This window comes from Setaria viridis, chromosome 8, assembly GCF_005286985.2.
Source record: "Setaria viridis chromosome 8, Setaria_viridis_v4.0, whole genome shotgun sequence".
NCBI lineage: Eukaryota > Viridiplantae > Streptophyta > Magnoliopsida > Poales > Poaceae > Setaria > Setaria viridis.
In genome coordinates this window covers 14,201,268-14,225,020 of record NC_048270.2, presented here as the reverse complement: position 1 = coordinate 14,225,020, position 23,753 = coordinate 14,201,268, and the positions used below count along the sequence as shown (strand labels likewise).

At 43.5% G+C, this 23,753-nt stretch overlaps 1 pseudogene; it reads left to right on the top strand.

Annotated features, from left to right (window-relative positions):
* The first annotated feature begins 272 nt into the window (after positions 1-272).
* Positions 273-5,618, top strand: LOC117834326 (purple acid phosphatase 22-like; annotated as a pseudogene).
* Positions 5,619-23,753: the final 18,135 nt, after the last annotated feature.

The following is a 23,753-nucleotide window of genomic DNA, read 5'->3' as shown; positions in this document are numbered from 1 at the left end:
TTCAATATAATATTGCATTATATTATATTAGAACGAACGATAATAAAAGCCAAAGGAACCATGTACCCATTCCGGCATTCCGCGTTCTAAAATATAGATCGTTTTGATTTTTCTAGATACATAGATCTTGTTATGTTTATAGACATAACACTATACTTAGCTGCATAAATGACCTACATTTTGAAACGAAGAGAGTATAAGATAGTGGCCACCCGTTCGAATTGGAACCTCCGGCGAAGCCACCATCACTGTGGTTGCTCGAAGCTCAAGACATGAGGTCCCAGATGTTGCCGTCCGTCGTACCTTCTGATGAAGAGTATGTCCGGCCACTGGTGCCGATGCAGCACGACAAGCCAGCATCCCATCCTCAGAAGGTGCACATTTCTGCTGTGGGGACGCTCGGCATGGGGATTACATGGGTCACCGACGACTGGAGCGCGCCGTCCGTGGCAGAGTACAGGACATCTCCGGGGAAGTACAGCGCGTCCGAGATGGGCTATTGCACCACGTACCAGTACTTGTCCAACGCCATACACCACATGATGATCGGCCCGCTGGAGCCGAGCACGACTTACTACTACCTGTGTGACCAGTGGTGGAGCTAGCGATGGTCCTTAGGGGGCTCTTCTTCTTCCTCCCTCTTCCTCCTTTCTCCTCAAAAATGGAAGAGGGACTCAAGGGACTCTATTATTTTTGGTTGGGTAGGGGGGCTCCTCCCCCCCCACCCACCACTGGCTCCGCCACTCGGTACGGCATGGCTGGCGACGAGCTCAGCCTCCGGACGCCTCCGGCCAATCTGCCCATCGAGTTCGCCATCATCAATGACATCGGCCAGACAAAGTGGACAGCGTCAACACTGTCCCAGATCGGCGCCGCCGGGGACCACAACATGCTGCTGCTCCCTAGCGACCTCTCCTACGTAGACATGCAGCAGCCGCTCTGGGACTCGTGGGGGCGGCTGGTGCAGCCGCTAGTGAGCGCACAGCCGTGGATGGTTACGGAGGGCAACCACGTGAAGGAGACACTGCGCGAGCCGCCCGACTACGCCACGCCGTGCCGGATCGTGGCCTACGACGCGCGGTGGTGCATGCCGCACAGGGAGAGCGGCTCCCACTCCAACCCCAACCTCTCCTACTCCTTTGATGCAACGGGCAGCGGGGCACACATCATCATGCTGGGCTCCGATGCCAACTCCGGGGAGGGGTCGGAGCAGCGAGAGTGGTTGCGGAGGGACCATGGCTGGTCGTGCTCATGCACGTGCTGTGGGACAGCACGAACTACGCGCACCAGGGCGAGGGCGAGGGCATGCGGAAGACCATGGAGAGCCTGCTCTACGAGGCCTGTGTTGACGTCATCTTCGCCTCACACGTCCATGCCTACGAGCGCTTTGTGAGTAGTAGTGCATCACACCTTTCTTTTTGAACCATTGTCTTCACTACTATAAAAATGACCTCTCGTCCCAGGACTTAGTACCGGTTACTTTTTGGCCTGGTATTAATGTTAGTATTAGTATCGGGCCTAACAGCTAGTCCCTGAGGGGGCGCCTGTGAGCCCCTTTAGTACCGGTTGCCCCCAACCGGTACTAAAGGGGATGCACATTATTACCGGTTGCTTACCCAACCCGGTACTAATGTGGCACACCCCCTTTAGTACTAGGTTGGGGCACTAACCGGTACTAATGTCCCCACCTTTAGTACCGGTTGGTGCTCCCAACCGGTACTAAAGTCCCTCCTGTATACACCCCTCTTCTTCCTCCAGCCCGAACCATCTCCTCCAACTCAAGCTTCACCCTATCCATGGCGAAATAGGGGGAGGTGCTGCCGGATTTGTGATCATTTCTTGGGGATCTCACTCATTCAAGTGTTCTAAAAGTTAGAAACTTCATCATCTCTTGATTCATGGTTAGTATACTAAGTTTTATGCTTTAGAGCTAGATTAATTTGTGATTTTTAGAATAAGGTACAATGGAGAAATTTTTCATTTATATGAAGGTGTTATTTTGAGCTCATATTTGTTTTTTAAATATATGCACCATTTTGTATAGGAAATTGTAGGAAAATCATTAACTTAAAACTTGAAGTAGCTAGAATTTATATAAATTCATGTTAATTCTTAGAAATGTATAAAAATAAGTGAAAATTACATCATATTAATTTAGCAATTACATTATCAATTTGCAGGAAATAATGTTCATTTCTCGCTAATTCAAGAATTTTTCTATATTCTCTAGCTAATTCAACATTTTTACTACAATTTCCAACTAATTCATATAATGTAGGAATATAAAAATAATTAACCATAGAGCTTCACCCTATCCATGGCGCCATAGGGGAGGTGCTGCCGGATTTGTGACCATGTCTCGGGGATTTCACTCATTCAAGTGTTTTAAAGGTTAGAAACTTCATCCTCCCTTGATACATGGATAGTATACTAAATTTTATGCTTTAGAGCTACAGTAACTTGTGATTTGTAGAATAAGGTACAATGCAGAATTTTTTCATTTATATGAATATGTTATTTAGAGCTCATATTTGTTTTTTTAAATATATGCACCATTTTGTATAGGAAATTGTAGGAAATCATGTAACTTAGAAAAAATTCTTGAAGTAGGTAGAATTATATAAAATCATGTTAATTCTTAGAAATGTATAAAAATAAGTGAAAATTACATCATGTTAATTTAGCAACTACATTATCAATTTGTAGGAAATAATGTTCATTTCTTGCTAATTCAAGAATTTTTCTATATTCTCTAGCTAATTCATTTATATGAATGTGTTATTTAGATGGATCGGCAATGGATGTACAATGCAGACAAATGTTCCATGGAGTACATTAATGGCTTATGTGGTTTTCTCAATCAGGTAAAATCCAACAAACCACCATCTGGTTTCATTTGTTGTCCATGCATAAATTGTAAAAATGAGAAGGATTACTCATCCAGAAATACTATTCACACCCACATATACAGTTCTGGATTCATGCCTAACTATTTTGTTTGGACCAAGCATGGGAAAAGAGGAGTTATGATGGATGATAATGATGAAGAAGAAGATGACAACATTCATGACTGGATCCAAGGAAGAGCCTTTGCAGATGCTCCAATGGGCGATGTTGAAGAAGAGATGAGCAAGGCAGAAAGTCCTATCAATGAACTAGGTCAGGTGTTGCAAGATGCAAAGGAAGATTGTGGGAATGTGAAGGAGTCAAAATTGTTCGAGCGTATGTTAGGTGATCATAAGAAATTGTTGTACCCAGATTGCAAATAGGGGCACAAAAAGTTGGGTACCATACGGGAAATGCTGCAATGGAAGGCAAAAAATGAAGTTTCTGGTAAGGGTTTTGATGAGTTAATGAAAATCATAAAGAACATGCTTTCCGAGGGGAACGAATTGCCGTCCTCAACATATGAATCAAAATATGAAGCAAAAAAGGTTGTTTGCCCTCTGGAGGTACAAAAGATACATGCATGTCCTAATGACTGTATCCTCTATCGCGGTGAGGAATACGAGAAATTGGAGACTTGTCCTGTGTGCAAAGCGCTACATTATAAGATCAGGCGAGATGACTCTAGTGATGTTGAGGGGCAGGCTATCAAGAAGAAAGTTCATGCGAACGTAATGTGGTATTTCCCTGTAGTATCACGGTTGAAGCGTTTGTTAAGAAATAAGGCACATGCAAAGTTGATGTGTGGCACAAAGAAGAATGTAAGAAAGATTCCATTGGATATTCATTATTATTGTGCCTGATATGAGCTTCGTATATGTCTTCGACTCTTTGAGGAAAAAAAATAAGAATACACTGACATCATAGACGCTATGAACAAAGCATGGGCTCGATTCCGTCGAACTCACACAGGTGAATTCAGGGAGGAACTTGTTTGGAAGACTGAATTCAAGGTATGTGTTGAATTTTCACATCTTGTGACACTTCATTTAACACAAAAAATATTTCATAACTTCTTTTCCATATATGTAGTGTTCGAGACAGGAGCTGGGTACTAATTAAGCGGATACTACGTATGTGAGTTTATCCACGGCTTTATGCGTCCGAACCGTATCACCGACCACGAATTAACCGTACGTATACAAAATTCTCAACAATAAATTAGTTCTACTTAGAAAATTAGTTCATGTGTATATACTTCAAAAATCAATTCATATGCTTTTATTTTTCAAAAATAAATTTATGTGTATATACTTAGAAAAATTAGATTAAGTATTTCAATTTATTTTCTTATATTTTAAAAACCAATTGTGTATATACTTAGAAAAAATAGATTAAGTATTTCAACTTATTTGCTTATATTTGAAGTAAGTTTCAATTGTGCAAACCCATTGATCTACTATATATATAATAAACTTTGCCAATGACACTGATGATGTACAGGAAGGATAAACTCATCACCACAAAAGTTTTCAGGGCAATACAAGAACAACTCTGTGGATTTGTTCTGGATGAGGTCATAAATCCAGCAGGGGAGTTTTATAATGATGGATCAAATCTACAGCACCGTTAGGACTCGGGTTTAGAATAGTAGATACGATATGTGTATGCACAATATGTCTATATATATGTAATATTATTCATATATGTGTATGCACAATATGTATATATATAATACTATCTCAAATGTAATATTAAAGATAAACAAAACTTTATATATATATTAGCGTATTAGAACTAGTATATGTAAACAAACAAATATGAAATACGAATATAGAATAAAGAAATAGAAAATAAGAAAAGAAAGGCCCTTTAGTACCGGTTGGTATCCCAACTGGTACTAAAGGGTTATTTCAACCGCAACTAGTACTAAAGGGTTATTTCAACCGGTACTCAAGGATCCTCCTCTAGTACCAAATTACCAGTACCGGTTGCACAACTAGTACTAGAGGGGGGTTCCAACCGGTAGTAAATGCATTTTCCCTAGTAGTGCTTGCACGTTCACTCATCTTCAAAGTTCAGATTAACTCGAGCCATGTCAAAATTCGTCAATTTTGATGATGTGGTTTCTGTGCATTACATATCCGAGGATTTATGGCAAGGAGGCCAACAGCCAAGGCCCGTTGTACATCACGATTGGCGACGCAGGCAACAGCAGAGCTCACAAGTATGAATCCTGAAGTACTCAACGCGCGCACTTGGTGATCAAGGATAACTACGTACTCTCGGCCTGTTTATGAACACTAACTGTATAATGCTTCTCTTCTGAAGGTTTGTCAGTGACCATGAGTTGGCGCACCTCTCCGTGTGTCGGGAGGAAAGCTTCGGGCACGGGAGGCTGAGGATTGTTGAGAGGAGAGCCGTATGGACGTGGCACCGTAACCATGATGACCACGCTACGGTCTGCGACGAGGTCTGGCTGGAGAGTTTACTGGCCAGCCCAAAACGATGAGGTCTTTAGCAATGACGAGCTGAAAGACGATAATGAGTTGTTTGTTCTAGTAATGCGCATCGATTGTGGTATGTGTGGGAATAGATTTTGGAGGGCCTTGTAGTCCCACAGATCAAGATAATGGGTCTACCACATAATGTACTTGTCCTTAAGTACACAACTTCAAAGTCAAAAAGGAAATTTCAGAGCATATAGTTTTAAGGACAGAGCGAAAGGTTTTGGAGGAGACGGAATTGAAGAGCATCTGGTTTCATCTCAACAATTTGGTCAGGAAACGTGGTCGGAATGCAAGGGACAGGATGCATAAAAATAATGTTGATATGATTTGAAAACCAAGCAATCAACAAATGCATACCTGAAATAGTGTGTTTCTTATGCGAAAGATGTTCAAATGTGGTTGCAAATAGAAACAAAAAAGTGGAAGATCTGTCCATCATTACGTTGGGTAACATGATGAAAGACATGTACCCCAGTCATTTTGGGATAGTTTCTTCCAGTGCTGGGTATAATTGTCAGCGTTGCTTCTAGTTTTCTTGGCATGCATGCATGTGAAGAAAAAACCTAAACAAAGTCGTAGTGATTGCTGGGGTATTTTGGACTAAACACAAATTGCAATCAACTCAAGAACTCAGAAATAGTTGTATTGTTGTAAAAAATTTGAATGGCAAAGCTAGCTATATTATGTGACAGAGTAGATAATTAATAAACTAATTGGGATAGTTTTTTAATCACATCCGTATTTTATTACCAGCATATTCCAAGGATAACTATAAGTCATCATAGGTTACATTGTTTGAAAATCAAGTCATTTTAAACATAACTAACACATCTTACACAAGAAAAGAAGTTCAAAGCAGCTTTATCTATACTATAAAGAGCGATGAAATTGAGATCAATTCCCACCTAGAGTTATACCCACGTACCCCTCACAAAGGACTCACCTCAGGGCAAAACAGGGTAAAATAGACGACGAAGGGGAGCGGGAGATCGAATATTCCTAGCATCCGTTGCATATTGCCGCTCTACCATGTCTAATATTTTTGAATTTTTACCACCACGTATTTTATTACCCATCGGCCCCAGCTAGTGCATCGGCATGGTAAATTATGATCAATCCATTCCGGTCACGACCTTCCAATTCAAGCCAAACGATCAATCACGCTCAGTCGGGAATAATCAATGCAAATCACTAATCACGCTAAGTCCCTTCCAATTACATCGAAACCATTCCAATTACAAGCCCATGGTTCCCACCAATAAAATTTATTGATTGATGATCAATCATAGTTAATATGAAACAATCACCTATTATGTCGAGACACATCCAATTACGTGCCCATTGTCCCACCAAACAAATTGATTGATTGGCGATTGATCACGGTCAATCCAGAACAATCAAATCACCAATCACGTTGAGTCTCTTCCTATTACGTCGAAAAACTTTCAATTACGAGCCCATTGTCCAACCAATTAGATTGATTGATTGGATGATGATCCATCCGGTCATCCAGAACAATTAGATCAGAAATCACGATCTGAGTCCCTTCCAATTATATTAAACCCTTGTAATTTTGAGTCCAATAACCATATCAATCAAAGTAATTGATTGAAGCATGGATACTTTCTGCATTCATTTGTTGCTACATGCTACTTTTGTGTCTCTTAAGATTGCTATGGCACAACCTCATGGATCGGTGATTGACATAGTAGCAGAGCCACAAAGGTAGGTTTTGTTGGTTTAACATATCGCAGTTTACTTCATCTATATGGAATAATAACAGAATTGGATTTTGTTATTCTAGCGTTCCCTGTTCCTCCGTCTATTATAATAACCTAACATTCCCGCATCTGGTGGTTGATAATTTAAATGTTATTTTTGGGACATCTTTGATATATAATAATAATAATAGCTTTATGTGTTCATCATGTGTGTATTGATATCATAAATTATAAATAATAATAGGTTCCAGTCAAATTTTGTTTTCTCTAAATTGACAGAACATAGAATCTAAATTGATAAGGATCTTGATCTTAGTAATTAATGCAAGAGTCCTCCGAATTTCTAGCATGTGAGCAAGAGGAGGGGATATTGGAAGACCGAAAGGAAAAATAGAGAAGTAAAAAAATCGAGATACAGAAGTATGAAATCAAGACACCTACAGCTCTAGTACCTCCTCTTCTTCTCCACTGATGAATCCAAATCCAACTACCTCCATTTCAGGTTAGGGTTTTCAGTTGGGTTTAGGGTTTCAAATTAGAAATGGTATTGTTGCTGCAGGATCGTATTGCATGGTTCAGGGAGGATGCTGAACCATGGTGGTGGTGGAGAGTGGGATGACATGGTGGTGGTGGTGGTGCCAACCGCCACGATAGTGCTGGAGTCCAGTTGTAGAGAGTAGGTTGTAGGGGTCATGATGGTTGTGTTTAGCGGTGGCCATGGTTCTGGACAGCGGCTACAGAGATGATGGTGCCGCCAAAGCCAGGAGGGGTGGCCATGGTTCAGAGTTCAGATTAACTCGAGCCATGTCATAATTCGTCAATTTTGATGATGTGGTTTCTGTGCATTACATAGACGAGGATTTATGACAAGGAGGCCAACAGCTAAGGCCCGTTGTACATCACGATTGGCGACGCAGGCAACAGCAGAGCTCACAAGTATGAATACTGAAGTACTCAATGCGCTTGGTGCTCAAGGATAACTCCTCTGAGCGTGTTTATTATTGTGAACACTAACAGTATAATATAATGCTTCTATTGTGAAGGCTCGTCAGTGACCATGAGTTATTGGCTCACCTGTCTGTGTGTGTCGTGACGAAAGCTTCGGGCACGGGAGGCTGAGGATCGTGGATGAAAGGAGAGCCGTCTGGACATGGCACCGTAACGATGATGAGCACGCTACGGTCAGCGACGAGGTCTAGCTGGAGAGCTTATTGGCCAGCCCAAAAAGATGAGGACTTTACACTAGTAGAGAATTGGCTTTCCATACGCCCCCTTTTGTCCCGATTTAAAGTTGGCCCGGGACAAAAGGTTCACCAACTGGGACTAAAACTCGGTCACTGGTGGGGGGCTCACCAACTGGGATCTTTTATCCCGGTTGCAAAGGCTAGTGGGAAAAAAAGACTCTGAGAGGCATTTTATCCCGGTTTGAAACACCAACCGGGATAAAAGACCCCCCTTTTATCCCGGTTGGTAACACCAACCGAGATAAAAGGGTCAAGAACCTTTTATCCCGGTTTGTAATACCAACCGGGATAAAAGGGGGTCATTTATCCCGGTTGGTGTTTCAAACCGGGATAAAAGGGTCCCCCAACGAGGTGACTGGAACGTGGCTGGAAGGGGATTAAATCCTCGAACCTAACACCAACCGGGATAAAAGGGGGTCTTTTATCCCGGTTGGTGTTTCCAACCGGGATAAAAGGGTCCCCACGAGTTAATACAAAAGGATAGTATCCCCTACATAGTTAGATGTGGTGTGTAGGTGGGATGGCAAGGAAGCTACGCGCGAGGCTGGAGGTTGTGGGTTCGAATCCCACGAACCGCGCACGCGCATATTTCGCGTGAAAAATCGCGTGACTTGTGAGCGTGTGGGGGCCTCCTAGGAGCACGCGCATATTTTTTTTTTTTTGCAGCGCCGGCCGTGGGTGACCCCATTTATCCCGGTTGGTATTACCAACCGGGATAAAAGGGGGTCTTTTGTCCCGGTTGAGTGACCCGGATAAAAGACCCCCCTTTTGTCCCGGTTTGTTTATCCCGGATGCATTTTCGGGATCTTTGCACGCTACCAACCGGGACTAAAGCCCAATTCTCTACTAGTGTTAGCACTTACTAGCTGAAACACGATGATGAGTTGTTTGTTCTAGTAATGCGCATCGATTGTGGTATGTGCGGGAATAGATTTTGGAGGGTCTTGTAGTCCCACAGATATCAAGATAATGGGTCTCTTCCATAAAGTACTTGTCCTCAAGTACACAACTTCAAAGTCAAAAAGGTAATTTCAGAGCATATATTTTGAAGGACAGAGCGAATGGTTTTGGAGGAAACGGAATTGAAGAGCATCTGGTTTCATCTAAACAATTTGGTTAGAAAATGTGGTCGGAATAATACAAGGGACACGATGCATAAAAAACAATGTCAATATGTTTTGAAAACCACGAAATCAACAAATCCATACCTGAGATAATGTCCTTATGCAAAAAAATGTTGTTAAAATTGTTGCAAATAGAAAAAAAGTGGAAGATTTGTCCATCATTACGTTGGGTAACATGATGAAAGACATGTACCCCAGTCATTTTGGAATTTCTTCCAGTGCTGGGTATATATAATTGTCAGCATTTCTTCTAGATTTGTTGGCATGCATGCATGTGAATTCAAAACCAAAACAAAGTCGTAGTGATTGCTAGGGTATTTTGGACTAAACACAAATTGCAATCCACCCAAGAACTAAGAAATAGTTTTATTGTGAGATAAAATTTGAACGCAAAAGCTAGCTATATTATGGGACAGAGTAGATAATTAGTGAACTAAAAGGGATAGTTTTCTTAATCACACCAATATCTTATTACCAGTATATTCCAAGCATAGCTAAGTCATCATAGGTTACATTGTTTGAAAATCAAAAGTCACTTTTTAACATAACTAACAAATCTTACACTACAAAAGAAGTTAAAGTAGCATTATTGACAGAACAGAAAATCTAATTTGAGAGGGATCCCGATTTTAGCTTAATGCAAGAGACCTCCCGATTTCTAACATGTGAGCAACACGAGGGGATGCTGGAAGACCGAAAGGAAAAAAATAGAGAAGTAAAAGAATTGAGATACGGAAAAATGAAATCAAGACACCTCCAGCTCTAGTTGTTGGAGGTATGCCCTAGAGGCAATCATAGAGATGATGATATTCCATTTGTATCCATGATTTGTATATTGTGTTCATTGAATATCCATTAAAGGCTACTTGGATTGATTTGCAATTATGTGAATTGTATGTGAAACTCTTTACTTGTATGGTTATTCTAAAGTTGTCCCTAGTCGGAGTTCATGTGAGGACACACATGAATATTAGACTAGCACATGTATTAGTTGATGACTATGTTTCACAAGTCATAGACATGGAGATGTTGAACTAATAATGTGGACACATGTGAAGACATGTGTTAGGACTGACCCAACATGAGAAGTAGTTCTCTCTTTAAACAACATATACGCTTTGTCCTTAGACCTGAGATTGTCGCATGTATTCTAGATGTGGATCGACCTACTTAGGGGCTATCAAACGCTACGCCGTAACAGGGTAGTTATAAAGGTAGCTTTCCGGTTTGTCAAGAAGCATGCTATGAGACATGGTCAATCAAGATGGGATTTGCCCCTCTCTGATTGAGAGTGATATCTTTGGGCCCCTCGAGTGATCGGATCCAAAAATGCATGGCCATGCTACGTACGGTTAAGAGTTAACTTACAAAGGGATTCCGAATCACAGGATCGAGAAAGAGCGGTCGGCTTGAAGCTAGACCAAATATCGTGAGGCAAAGGGAATAGCATGTATATTATGTTGTGATGGTTCGTCTGATATGATCTTCGTGTGCGTATAGGAGTTGGCACGTCTTGCTAGAGGGCCGCTACCGACTATTGGGCCGAGTAGGAGTACTCGGGCCATCTCTATACGTATCCGAACCCATAGGGTCACACACTTAAGGGGCTGGAAGCCCAATTCGGATCTGATCCGAGTTGGATTAGGTTTAGGAGTACTAATGGGCCTCGGATCCAGAGGCCCATCAGGAACCTCTATAAATAGAGGGGTGGGGGCGCCCTAGGGTTTATACCTTTTTGGCGAAACACACCTGCCGCGCCTCCCACGCCCTCGCCTGTTGCAACTCGTGGATCTAGCAGTCCGGCTTGCGACGCTTCCTCCCTGCACGTGTGGATACCTTGGAGGTGTTGCGCCTGCAGCACTTGGACGAGCCATCGACGAGCCGCCGACGAGCCACGACGAGCCGACGACGAGCCGCGGCACCGGAGGCGATCTTGCTGTGCACGTGGACGAGCTGCTGAGGAGCTGCTGGACGTGATCGACTATGTACGACTACGTTGATCGACTACGTACGACTACGTGATCGTCTTCACTGCATCGACGCATATCTACATCTTCCGCACCAGTAGTGCGTCGAGTGGTAATCCCGTGATCCTTATACGGCAGTTCTTCCTGGTTATACGCGGTAGAAATTTTGATTTGCGCTAGTGTAGCCTACCTCGTATCCCTACACTAGTACCTCCTCTTCTTCTCTGGTGATGAATCCAAATCCGACTACCTCCATTTCAGGTTAGGGTTTTGAGTTGGGTTAAGGGTTAGGGTTTCAGGTTAGGCACAGTATTATGGCTGTAGGATTGTATTGCATGGTTCGGGGAGGATGTCGAACCGTGGTGGTAGTGAGGAGTGGTAGGATTACACGGTTGTGGTGGTGCCAACTGACACGATAGTGCTGGAGTCCAGCAGCAAAGAGTTGGTAGTAGGGATCATGATGGTTGTGTTTAGCGGTGGTCATGGTTCTGGACAGCGGCTACAGAGAGATGATGGTGCCACCGAAGCCAGGAGGGGCGGCGGGGAAATCTGGGTCAAATGCAGTGGGCCGGAGGCTGGGAGAAGGGAGAAAGGGAGGGGAAGGGACGGGCGGGATGGGGAGAGAGGATGGTGGTCCTCGCATGCGTTGAAGGTTGTTGGCAATACAGGGGCAGAGCACAATTCAATGATGGTGCGATTTTTTGTACTCACACTTTTTCCCCTCAAGAACAAGATTTTATATTCATATATCAAATTTCTAATCCTCGGATCCCTGAAAACATATTGATCCAAAGTAGTAGAAGGATAATTTAAAAGCTTATGTTTTGAAGGAGGCAGCAAAGGTTTTGGAGACAACTGAACTGAAGATCTTTTTTTTTTCAAATTTCTTGAGGATCCATTGCAGCTTATTAGGGCTTGGTACTGGAGGATACATGCAAATCATGAATACGAAATTTGAATGTATTGTAACTGCTGCAATCTTTCACAAATGTAATCCATATGTTAAGTATCAAACATTGTTTAAAATAGTTCTAAAGGAGGTTCTGCAAAAATATTTCACATGTTCGAGCTCAGAGCTCGAACAGCCCCATTGTTCCAGCTGTTAGCCCCACACCCCCGCCCCCAACCCTCCCCCCCCCAAACCCCCCCCCCCCCATCCACCGAATATATGCAAGGGTCTATTTGCTAAGGATTGATTGTAGCTTCTTAAGATCGGCATTATACATGGGAGTGCATGGAACTCTCCTTGTCTCAACAATTGGGTTAGAAGATGTGCTCTGATTTTACCCCATAAATATATTGAAGATATGAATTTTATTGCATCAGCCTATAGCATGGTTCTTCATTTAGCAAAGGGTTCTATAGTTCAGGGGCGGTATCATCTATCAACCAGGCTTACACTAGAACAAAACTGACCTTTCATCCAACCCCTTTTGTGTCGACTAATATTGGGCCCGGGATAAAGTGCCTTTAGTCCCGAGTCAAAAATGTGCCACCAAATGCCACCGTCGGTGGGGGAGGGAGGGCTTTAATCTTGGTTGCAAATACCAACTAGGACTAAAGCCCCCTTTGATCCTGATTGTAACGACTAGAAAATACCGCACCGACGCCATGTAACGACCCCGGTTAATCCTTCAAGTTACCCTTAATCCGAGTCCCCAAATCCCTTTGTCCCAGCCCTCCCCTGAGCTTAAACGCTCCCCTCCGGTTCCCGGTCCCGACCCCTGAGACTCCCACTCACCCCGTCGGTTCCTTCTGAGTCCCCATAGCAGCGCTCCTTTCAATCTTGGAGCCATGAGAAACCGAGAATGACCGGTGGAATGACGGGTTGACTCGCAAATCTTTTTCCCAGATCTCCCGAGGCACGCACTCGAGCGGCCTGCATCGCTTCAGAGCTCTCCCGCCGCATGGCTCAGCTTCTCCGACGCCCGCCGCTTCGCCCAGTCGCCGGCCGCGACCGAATGGATTCTCGCGCCCTTCTCCCCAATCGTCGCGGAAGCCCCTCTGCACCCCTTTCTGTAGCGCCTCGTCTCGCTCGCGCCCTCGCCAGCCGTGCCTTGGTGCTCCGACGCCGCTATGGTAGAGCTTTGCCACCTGCTGCGCCCAAACTGCTTCGCTGCTCGCGCCCATAATCACCTCACTGGATCCCCTGTTGCAAGGCCCGATGCCTTCCGGCTTTTCCGCCGCCTCTCCACAGTCGCGCCGCCCCGAACTCGCTATGCGACGATTCCTCCATCGCCAACCCCGACTCCGGCCGTGACAGTTCTTTTCCGCCTTGCCAGAACTGTGCTCGGCAAACCGCTGCTTTGCGCTCGCCCGCACAGCCGTAGCCCGCCTGTCTTTTCATCTGTGCAACCTCACTTGCAGCGCCGTTCCCCCTGTCACACCTACAGATCCGCCGCACGACGACGCGCACCTCCGCCAAATCTCAACCACCGGCAAAACCGCACCTGCGCCGCCTTGTCTCCAGTGCCCAATAGCTGAGGACGCTATCTTCGAAGTCCTGTTCCGCCGCCCATCGCCGTTCAATCGCCACCATGACAGCGCACTCCATCCTTTTCTTCCGATCTTCGTGCTACTCCAACTCCCTCTCCCTCCGCGCAGCTATAAAAGGGAATGCCAGAGTCCTACTGGAGTTCCCTTCGCCATCATTGCCTCGCCGCCTTGTTTCCCTATTTTGTGCTTGAGCGCCACCACCTAAGTTCTTGAGAAACTCTCATTCCCGCTCAATACCCGCACGTCTTCAATCCACCCAGCCGCCTGCTCCTCCGTGCTGTGCTAGAGCTTTCTTGTTGCTCACAAGAAGCTCCACCGCCACCGGAGCACCGCCGGACATCGCCTCCACCCAAGCCTTAGTGCTTAAGTGCTTAAGCCCTTCCGCGCAAGTCTACTCCTTCCCGGGTATAATTGTGAAGGATCATAGTAGCCACAACAATCATCTTTTTCTTGTACATGGGGTACGGTGGCATCTTGTAGAGAATTTGCTACTTCATTTTTAATAGTCCAAACGATCGCTCAATAACATTACGAATAGTTGAGTCAACATGATTGAACCTTTCCGTGGGAGTCTTTGGTTCCATAACCCTATGCCATTAAGGTAAATGATACCATTCATCCTTGTAAGGAGCTAGATACTTAGGGCGATTAGGATAATCCGCATCAATGATATAGTATTTGCCTGCAAAATGAGAAGATAATACAAGTTATTATTTATTCAACATTGGGACAAGTAAAACATAAATCATATAAAGGCGATGTTACCTTGTGGAGGATGTGGGAAGAATTCTTCATCCACTCTAATTGCATTGTACAACACACTTGTGTCAAGCATAGCTCCAAGCTAACACGTGGATACATAAGTGAAACGCATGTCGAAATCACAAATAGCTAGAAAATTTTGGGTTGCCATTACGATTTTCTCCATATATCTTACCATCTCATCGGGTGATAGAGCAACACGGATATAAGTGTCATTAAGAGCACCTATGAAATCTTTGAAGTGTGGATATCCATGTCTATCATCTCTTATCCTTTAATGGACAGTAGGGAAGCTTGGATTTTTTGTCTAATGAAATCCTTTGTCATAGCAATAAAACATAATAAGACCTCATCAAATTTCCTACTTATAGTTTCACCAGAGTGGTTGAATCTATTTTGATATCTCTTATTAGATTCATTTCCACCCAAAGTGTATAATAAAATCACCAACATCTCAAGTGTGTTCATATACGTGGAAGGTTTGAGCCCATACCTTTCCACCAATAAATCATGAAGATCCATAAATATATCCTCATTTATATGAAGTTGTCTATGGCATTCACCCGCATTCCTTATTGTCTCCATCAATTATCCCATGCCACTAAGGTTTGATATTCTTGGTGGGTTTTTATCTAGATAAAGATCGACGTAAATTTAAGCTACTTGAGCACCACCAAGAACTAAACTTCAAAACTGCTCACTCTCCTCACTACTATCACTCTCACTCTCAGACACCTACAATTTAACATGAAACAAAATGATATGAATATATTTGGACTAGACAGGACATAGGTATCACATTAAAAAAATAAAAGCAAAATATACCAATCATGAAGTACACCATTGTTGATATTAATACAAAAGGTTCAATGATGACAAAGTTCAAATGACATTAATAAAATAACATGAAAATAGTGTCCAAATAATCAAAAAGTGATAAAGTTCAAATGACATAAAAAATAATATGAAAAGGACATCCGACAATACAAATGATGGTCTTCAATTCCCGTATTTGGTGTTGAACTTCCTTGTAGGCCAACCGAACCTAATATCCTTAGTTGAAAGGGTCATGAACATGTCCCTTTGATCTCTCTTCACAAAGAACTCAGTGGTAATGAAATACTTATCGGTACCATACCCCGCTCCACAGTCCAAAACAAGGTCCATTACTTGTTCAACAGTAACTTCGCCAACCTTCCTTGATGTGAAAGTCTTGGCTTGTTCAGCTATGTTACTTAATTTTTCTTGAATCACAAGTGTTGTTCCTATTTTTGCTTTCTTTCCTTTGCCTATGACAACCCTTGATCTTCTTTTTTCCATTGCCAATGGATGGAGACACCTCCTCAATGTCATTCCCAGTAGCACCTCCATTGTCTTCTTCTATTGGGGACACATGAATATCATCCCCACCACCATCAAGGTTCTCACCATCATCATTGTCTACATCAAAAGGACTATCATGATTTTGGGGTATGATAGGGTTGGAACTCATAGGGTTCCAATGATCTGTTTTATCATTAATGATATCACCAAACATAACTCTCAAATTATCCATATTTTGCAGAGGTTTTGTCCTAAAGCCGCCGCATCCTGGGATGTCCTGTAGTAAAAAAAATTGAAAATAGTGTTAGTAATGAGTGAGTAATGAGCATGAATGATTCATCAAAATTTAAAAAATACATCCTCACCTTCCTTGCCTTCCTTCACCACTCAATGTCCATGTCAATCACACCATTTATTCTGTCCCAACATGTTCCTGTTTGCCTCTTCATTAATCCATTCCATATTGATGATTTTGTCTTCAACTTATCCCACTTGTTTCTCAGTTGCATCTTGCTAATATAAATTCCTGCCATCTGAAAAAATCTATTTGACACTTCGGTATAGCCTACAGAGTTCAAATATGTATTTGGTCTATTGCCTTTCTTAACTTGTTCTACAAACAAGTTACAAATGATCGAAGTGTATGCGTCGGTCAAGTCCATCATATCTCCCTAACCATGATATCCACATGTATTTTCAACTATTTGGAACACTAGCCATTGTTCAAATATCACAACACTCATGACATATTCACATATGCATAGCAAATCTATCAACATAAATGAACATACATCAAGGACAATTTACATACCTCCTTCTTCTTGGCTGCCTTGGAGGGCTTCTTGCTTTGTCCTTGGCCTCGGCCTCTTCCTAGCCGCTGCTTCCCACGGCCATGGCCGACACTTGCATCTTCAGCACCAAGAATGGCCTCTTCAAGGTCAGGGTTAGCCCCGGCTAGGGTGTGGCTGCCCCTGCCTAGGCCACGACCACCTTTGGCCAGGCCACGGCCGCCCGCACCCAAGACATGACCGCACCCGACCAAGCCTCCGCCAGGGACTCTTCGAGGAACGGCTAAGCACCAGCCAGGGGCTCGCTGCTACCGACATGGGCACGGCCGCCACCGGCCAGGCCACGGATGCCCCCAGCCAGGCCGCCAGCCTCCAGGATACGGCCGCCCCGGGCCAAGCCTCCGACCAGGAACTGTTTGATTAATGGCTCAGTGCCGGCCAAGAGCTCGCTGCTACCGACCTAGGCACGGCCGCCATCGGCCAGGCCACAGCTGCCCCCAGCCAGGCCGCCAGCCCCCAGGATACGGCCGCCCCGGGCCAAGCCTCCGACCAGGAACTATTTGAGGAATGGCTCAGCGCCGGCCAAGAGCTCGCTGCTACCGGCCTGGGCACGGCCGCCACCGGCCAAGCCACAGCCGCCCCCATCCAAACCGCTGCCGGCCGTCGGTCCCCAGGACATGGCCGCCACCGGCCAGGAATTCTTCGACGAACGGCTCAGCGCCGGCAAGGGGCTCGCTACTGCTGGCCTGGGCACGGCCGCCCCTAGCCAGGCCACCAGCCAGGGCATGCTATAGGCCCAAATCAGTGTCAGCTAGGGGGTGGATGCCGTCAGCCAGGTCGTGCCCGGCCATGGGCACCGACGGGTGGAATAACGTTCAATCGAAGGAAGGGGAGATGGCGGTGGTAGCGGAGGTAGAGGCATCATGAGGGAGAGAGACGTCGCGCGGGAGGAGGTGGCGGCAGAATAGGAGACGTCACGAGGGAGGGGGCGGTGGCAGAATAGGAGGCGTCGGGCGTGGCTTTTTTTACCCCTCGAAGCGGTATGTGTAAACAATGGCATTGGTGGGTAATTTCCACCCAACTCCAAGAGAAGGTATGGAACTAGTTTTCTCGGAGCACCCTTTGAGAAGCTCCAGAAAACCTTAAAGTTGCCTCCCAGATCCACCTTTTTTCTGGAGTTGGTATAGTTGAAGCTAGAGGTGTTTGGCAAGATGATATTGGAGCGGAACTACAAAACCTGGAGTAGAGCAGTCCCAAACACGCCCTTAATACGAAACTTGAGCCATAGAAGCACCTCCTAAAGGGCTAATAGATCTAGGAAAAGGATCTCAAAAAGCTCAAGAATTCATCTTGGATTTTGGAGAAAACCGAATGCCCTTAAAAGGAACCGATTTTGGGGAAATTCAAAATTCGAGGTGCTCGTGCATGGATTTGCTAGAGGATCATCATATATGCTCTTACACATGTTCTAGCACCAAGAAGTTCCCCCAAGAATCCCTCTCAAAAATGCAGCCAAACTCAAGATCGAGAAATCCCTCAAAAATAGCTCCGAAAATAAGGACAAAGATAAATTTCAGATCTTGACAAAGAGAAGCAATTGAGCACGAAATTGATCTTTAGATTATTTCACCGTGTTCAGTTAGAAGTCACTCTTAAGTACAATCAAAGCTAAGATGGCAAAAAGATCAAATCAAATATCCTCTCATCTCTCCCCTTCTCACCTACAAAAGGCTCTCACCCACCAAAAAAGAGAAGCCCACTACCTAACAACCCCAAGAGATGTGGATGCCCTAACATCTCTCTCCACATATATATAGGGATCTGAAAAATAACTAGAATACCCTTACATGAAGCATACGTCTCAAATACCCCATAGAGGTAAAACCATCAAACTTTTTATTGGTACATCGGATGGACCCGACACCTCATGACTTCGCTTTGACTTGACGCAAGTTTCATGACGGTGCCAAGCGTCCTCCGACTTGACACCATCCGGCCACACCAGACTCATCCCCCAATTTTCAGGCTAAAATGGTCAAACCCTCTTGCACACCCCACAGGCGTGACTCACCACTGGTTTTGAGGCCAAACCGGTCAAACCCTCTTCCATACCCCACAAGGCATGAATCATCCCCGGTTTTGAGGTAAACTGGTCAAACTCTCTTGCACGCCGCACACGATGTGACTCACCGATGTCGACGCGTGTCCGGCCTCCGCCAAGCCTTTGACACCTCCAAGTCTTTCGCTCCCAAGCCGCCTACTCGACTCACCTCCGTCCCGCTTGACTCGAACGATGCTGTCTCCATCCCGTCCATGTACTCTTGCTCTTCCGTGCACCATGTGGATCTCCCACGACTCCGCCCGAACTCCTCAGGTCCCTCGGTCCAAGCCTACTCGTGTTCACCCTTCACAGCTCTAGTCCACTAGCATGAACTTTTTGCTTGACCTTCACCTCATGCCATCGACTGTCATGTCGCATCCTATACCTGCACATCACAAGCCAAGAGACACAACACATAAGATATGTTTTACACACACCACAACACAACGTACACAACACAACACCTCCGGTTAGCCATTAGCATAATCATGCACATATGAAATATGGACTCAACCAGCAAAGCCTCAAATCATCTAGTCAATCACTCATCAGAAATAGACCAAGGCACATCTCAACTTGGTTTGTCAGCTTCTGATGCTAGAGTTGAGTTGTATGTCATGTAGTAGCTGTATGACAACAAGACAGCCGATGACCGTTCTATAGTGAAACAAGCTTATTATATTCAACCGCTGGCAAAAGAACTCTAGGAGGCATAATCGCTATGCTGCCACCTACTTGGAGGGATTTTGGTTCTTATAAAAATTATAATATACAAGTGTTTAGTGTTGCCAACCTCATTGAATCCATGGATGCTGAGAAGGCAAGACAAAAAAATTTCTATTCTTCTAGCCCCAATTCCTAACATGCGCAACAAATCTGGCTTTATTTTTAGGGTAAACCTATCTAACAGGAAACATTCTACCCACTTCTCCAATAGGGTCATCGCTTCGTGAGCTATCACTGGTAGAAAAATGAGCATTAGTCCCGATTTGTAAACCTCATATATCTCGATTTTTTCAACCGGGACTAAAAGCTTTTGCGCCAAAAAAATATTCTAAAGTCACGTGAAATATGTGTGTGCACGGTGCGTGGGATTCGAACCCACGACCTCAAGCCTCGCGCATAGCTTTCTTATCATCTCACCTACACAACACATCTGACTAAGTAGAGGATGCAATCATTTTGTAGTAACTCATGGGGGACCCTTTAGTCCTTGGAGGCTTTAGTCCAGGTTTGTAACACCAACCGGGACTAAAGGTGTCTCCATAGACTACGAATTTTAGACCCTGAGCTTTAGTCCCAGGTCCAAAAACAACCGAGAGATTTGTTGAGGATGGAAGGTCATTTTTTATAGTGTATCAAGCATTCACATTATTTCTTGGATCAAGTCCAACTCTTAGGATTGCTCCAAATGTCAATCTATTTATTTCGCTTGCATGGAAATGGAATGGTACGCATGTGATTTAAGAAGGAACCCACGCCGAGAAGATGCAAAGAAAAAGAGTATGCACATGCGAATATGAATGCTTGAATTCAGGTCAGTTCATGATGTTTGTGTCCATGCCCATGCACTAAATGGAAACCAAATATTTTCTCATGGAAAAGCCCTGATACTAATACAATGATTGCCAAAAATGGTATTATTAATGTGTCATGTGTTTACTTTATTTTGCTTGCTTTAAAACTCTTCAACAGGGGAAAACCCCGCCCCCCCCACCCACCCAAAATCCAAGCACACACATACCAAATCTCCCCGGACATTATTCTTAGCGGTAATCTGCCTTTTCATTACTAGTGCGATACAAGGAATAGACAATGATTTAGTTTTCTGATGTATGCATCACACATAACATATATTTTCTTACAACTCAGTTCTTTGCAGAAATGATACATATGCGAATCTTTAACAAATTAATCCCAGTAGAAAAAATATTCTATTGTCCTTTGTATCGAAAAGGATTAAATTTAGCACATCTTGAGACAAACAACATCAAAGAACAGATTACTTGTTTGGAGAGAGGATGACTAAAAGTAAAACATGATACAACTGCAACTTCTATGCATGCTAGTTTGCAGCTGCAGCTTATTTTTTGTTTCTTTGAGGAGGTGAAAATTTTCAAGTCCACGTAGCAAGATGGGATAATGGAAGAGTAATTTTTTATTTCTTTTCCTGCAAACCCCATCCCCATCCCCCTCCCCCTACCATCATCAAAAAGTAAATCATAATTTTTCACATAAAGACTTTCAACAAAGAAATTCTTGGACTATGAATGGTACATATGTGGTATATCATTAATATTCTAGATGTGTTTCCATTGTCTGTTTGTACTTTTTTCTATTATTTATGATTATAGAGTAATTTTTAGCTTTTGATCAAAGTTTATTTTGATGGAGGGTTAAGAAACAAACATTACTAAGCCGATGCTGGTATATTTTATTCTTTATTACAAATGTGAAGATTAGCGGAGATAGTAAAGGGTTCTAACTACTTGGTTTCTGCATGAGTTATTTCAATTTTGTATAAAACTGAAAGTGGCCCTTCAGCCTATATATACCACATAACAAATTTGAATTTTTCATCTTAGAAAAGTTCCTTTAATAGTCATACATGTCATATAATGTATAGCATTTGCAGAAGAATAGAACATTTTATAGGAGCTTGCTAAACTTTCAGTACAAACTTGTATCGATAATTATTAGCACTAGAATAGTACCCATCACAGTGCTAACCTAGAGACAGGAATATGATATCTGCGGACACACAAAGGAACTGTAGCGAGGACGGACGAAACAAGTATTAGATAGTGTGCATGTTTTGTGTGGAGTCAACTTGAACTCCGGCACCACTCTCATTTGTATATCTTTTATTAAAAACTAAATATCATATTCAATAAATTGAGATGTCGGAAATATATGAAATTGCAGAAATTTCATAAACAACAGAAAATTAACAAAGAAACATAGCTCGATGAGCATATAAGTGGGTTCATAGCTCAATAGGAACCGTAGACAAGACTGTACTCCCTCCGTTTTTATCTATAAGGTGCGCACGCATATCAAGATTCAAACTTTCCAATTTTTGACCAATAATTTGACTATTAATTTTTTATTTTTATAATGCAAAATTTATATGGTTGGATTCGTAACCAAATATATTCTAAAATGGTTATAAGTTTATAACCATAAATAATATAATATAAGATAAATGAATGGTCAAAGTGTTATTTGGAAGACCGTGCCAAGTCACACCGCGCCTTATAATATAGATGGAGTGAGTGTTATAATGTTCACATACTATGGGTACATCAACCCATCATTTTGGTACAAAATCCAAAGAAAATGATAATAAAACTTAATAAGGCCTTGTTTAGTTCCCAAATTGGGAGTGGCAAAGTTTGCATTTTGCCATAAATGCGCAACTGTAGCATTTTGTTTGTATTTGAGAATTATTGTTCAAATATTGACTAATTAGGCTCAAAAGATTAGTCTCGCAAAGTACAACAAAACTGTGCAATTAGTTTTTGATTTCGTCTATATTTAGTACTCCATGCATGTACCGCAAGTTTGATGTAATGGGGAATCTTCTTTTTTATAGTGCCAAAGTTAGAAAAAAGGGGAACTAAACAAGGTTCTTCTTGCCATAATGAGACCAAATAACAATACAAAACAACATAGTACACATATCAAACATTTCCAAGTACCATAAAACATAACATTTCGCTGACAGAAATTCAAGCAAGTCAACCCAACTTAAGGCTGCGATTAATATCCATGCACAACCTTAAAACAAATCGCACATCTCATGGTTCCCAGCCGTCGGTGTCATGTGGGAACATATTCAGGTCGAACGCATATTTCACTGCTGGGGAAATCTGCTTAGGTGCAGGTAGCGCAGCTCCTGTGTCATTCAAAATCTTAGGAGCTGTACTACATGACGACTCGATCTCATTACCCAGTCTGTTAGCCAGCTGTTGCTGCTGGACAGCATCAAAATCAGGTGTTGGTGGCTGATGAACAGCGGCAGTTGCCACCACCAGCTCCGTCCTTGTAGAACACACGTTAGCACTGGTGGGCAGCACTGGCGGCTGCATGCTCTCGTCAGTTGGCAGAACCATTGGACCTGATGACTGCATGGTTCCACAAGCCAGTGGTACTGGTGGCTTCAAATTCTTCCTACGAGCTGAAGGCTGCTTCATCTTAAATATCTCCCGCCAGTGCTTGTGGATATGCCGACCGAGTGACTTCCTAGTAAGAAACTTCTCACTGCACTTGCGACACACATACTTCAAAGCGCACCGCTCACCGGTACCACTGGAGCTGCCAGCGCCATCCCCAAGCAGGCTATTCTTTTGCTTGTTATGAACGAACTTGTGTCGTCCTAGGGCATGGTACGAAGAGAAAGTCTTATTGCATATTGTGCACACAGGTGTTTTAACAGATGGTGGCGATGGCTCCTTCACAGTCTCCTTGCGAACTCTTTTTACCAATGTTGTGAAAAGCTCTGCTGCTTCCCTCATCTCGTCTTTTTCTCCACTGCTATGTGCATCTGATGAGCAGGCCACACTAACTGGCAAATCTGTTGTGCCAGTACCATGCTTTTGGTGCCAAGCATGTGCCATCGGCATCTCTACTAGGTCCATATTAGTATTTTGAGATTGTTTTGATAAAGGAATTACATTCTGAGCACAGTTAAGCTCCAAATGGTCCAATGGATCCCTAGCATTTTCTTTTTCAGCGGACCTCACCTCCTGCAATGGAATGGTAGATTCAGAAAGGGAAGTCCAATACTTGTCCACCTCGAACTTTAGAACCAAACCAGAATTTGCAACTC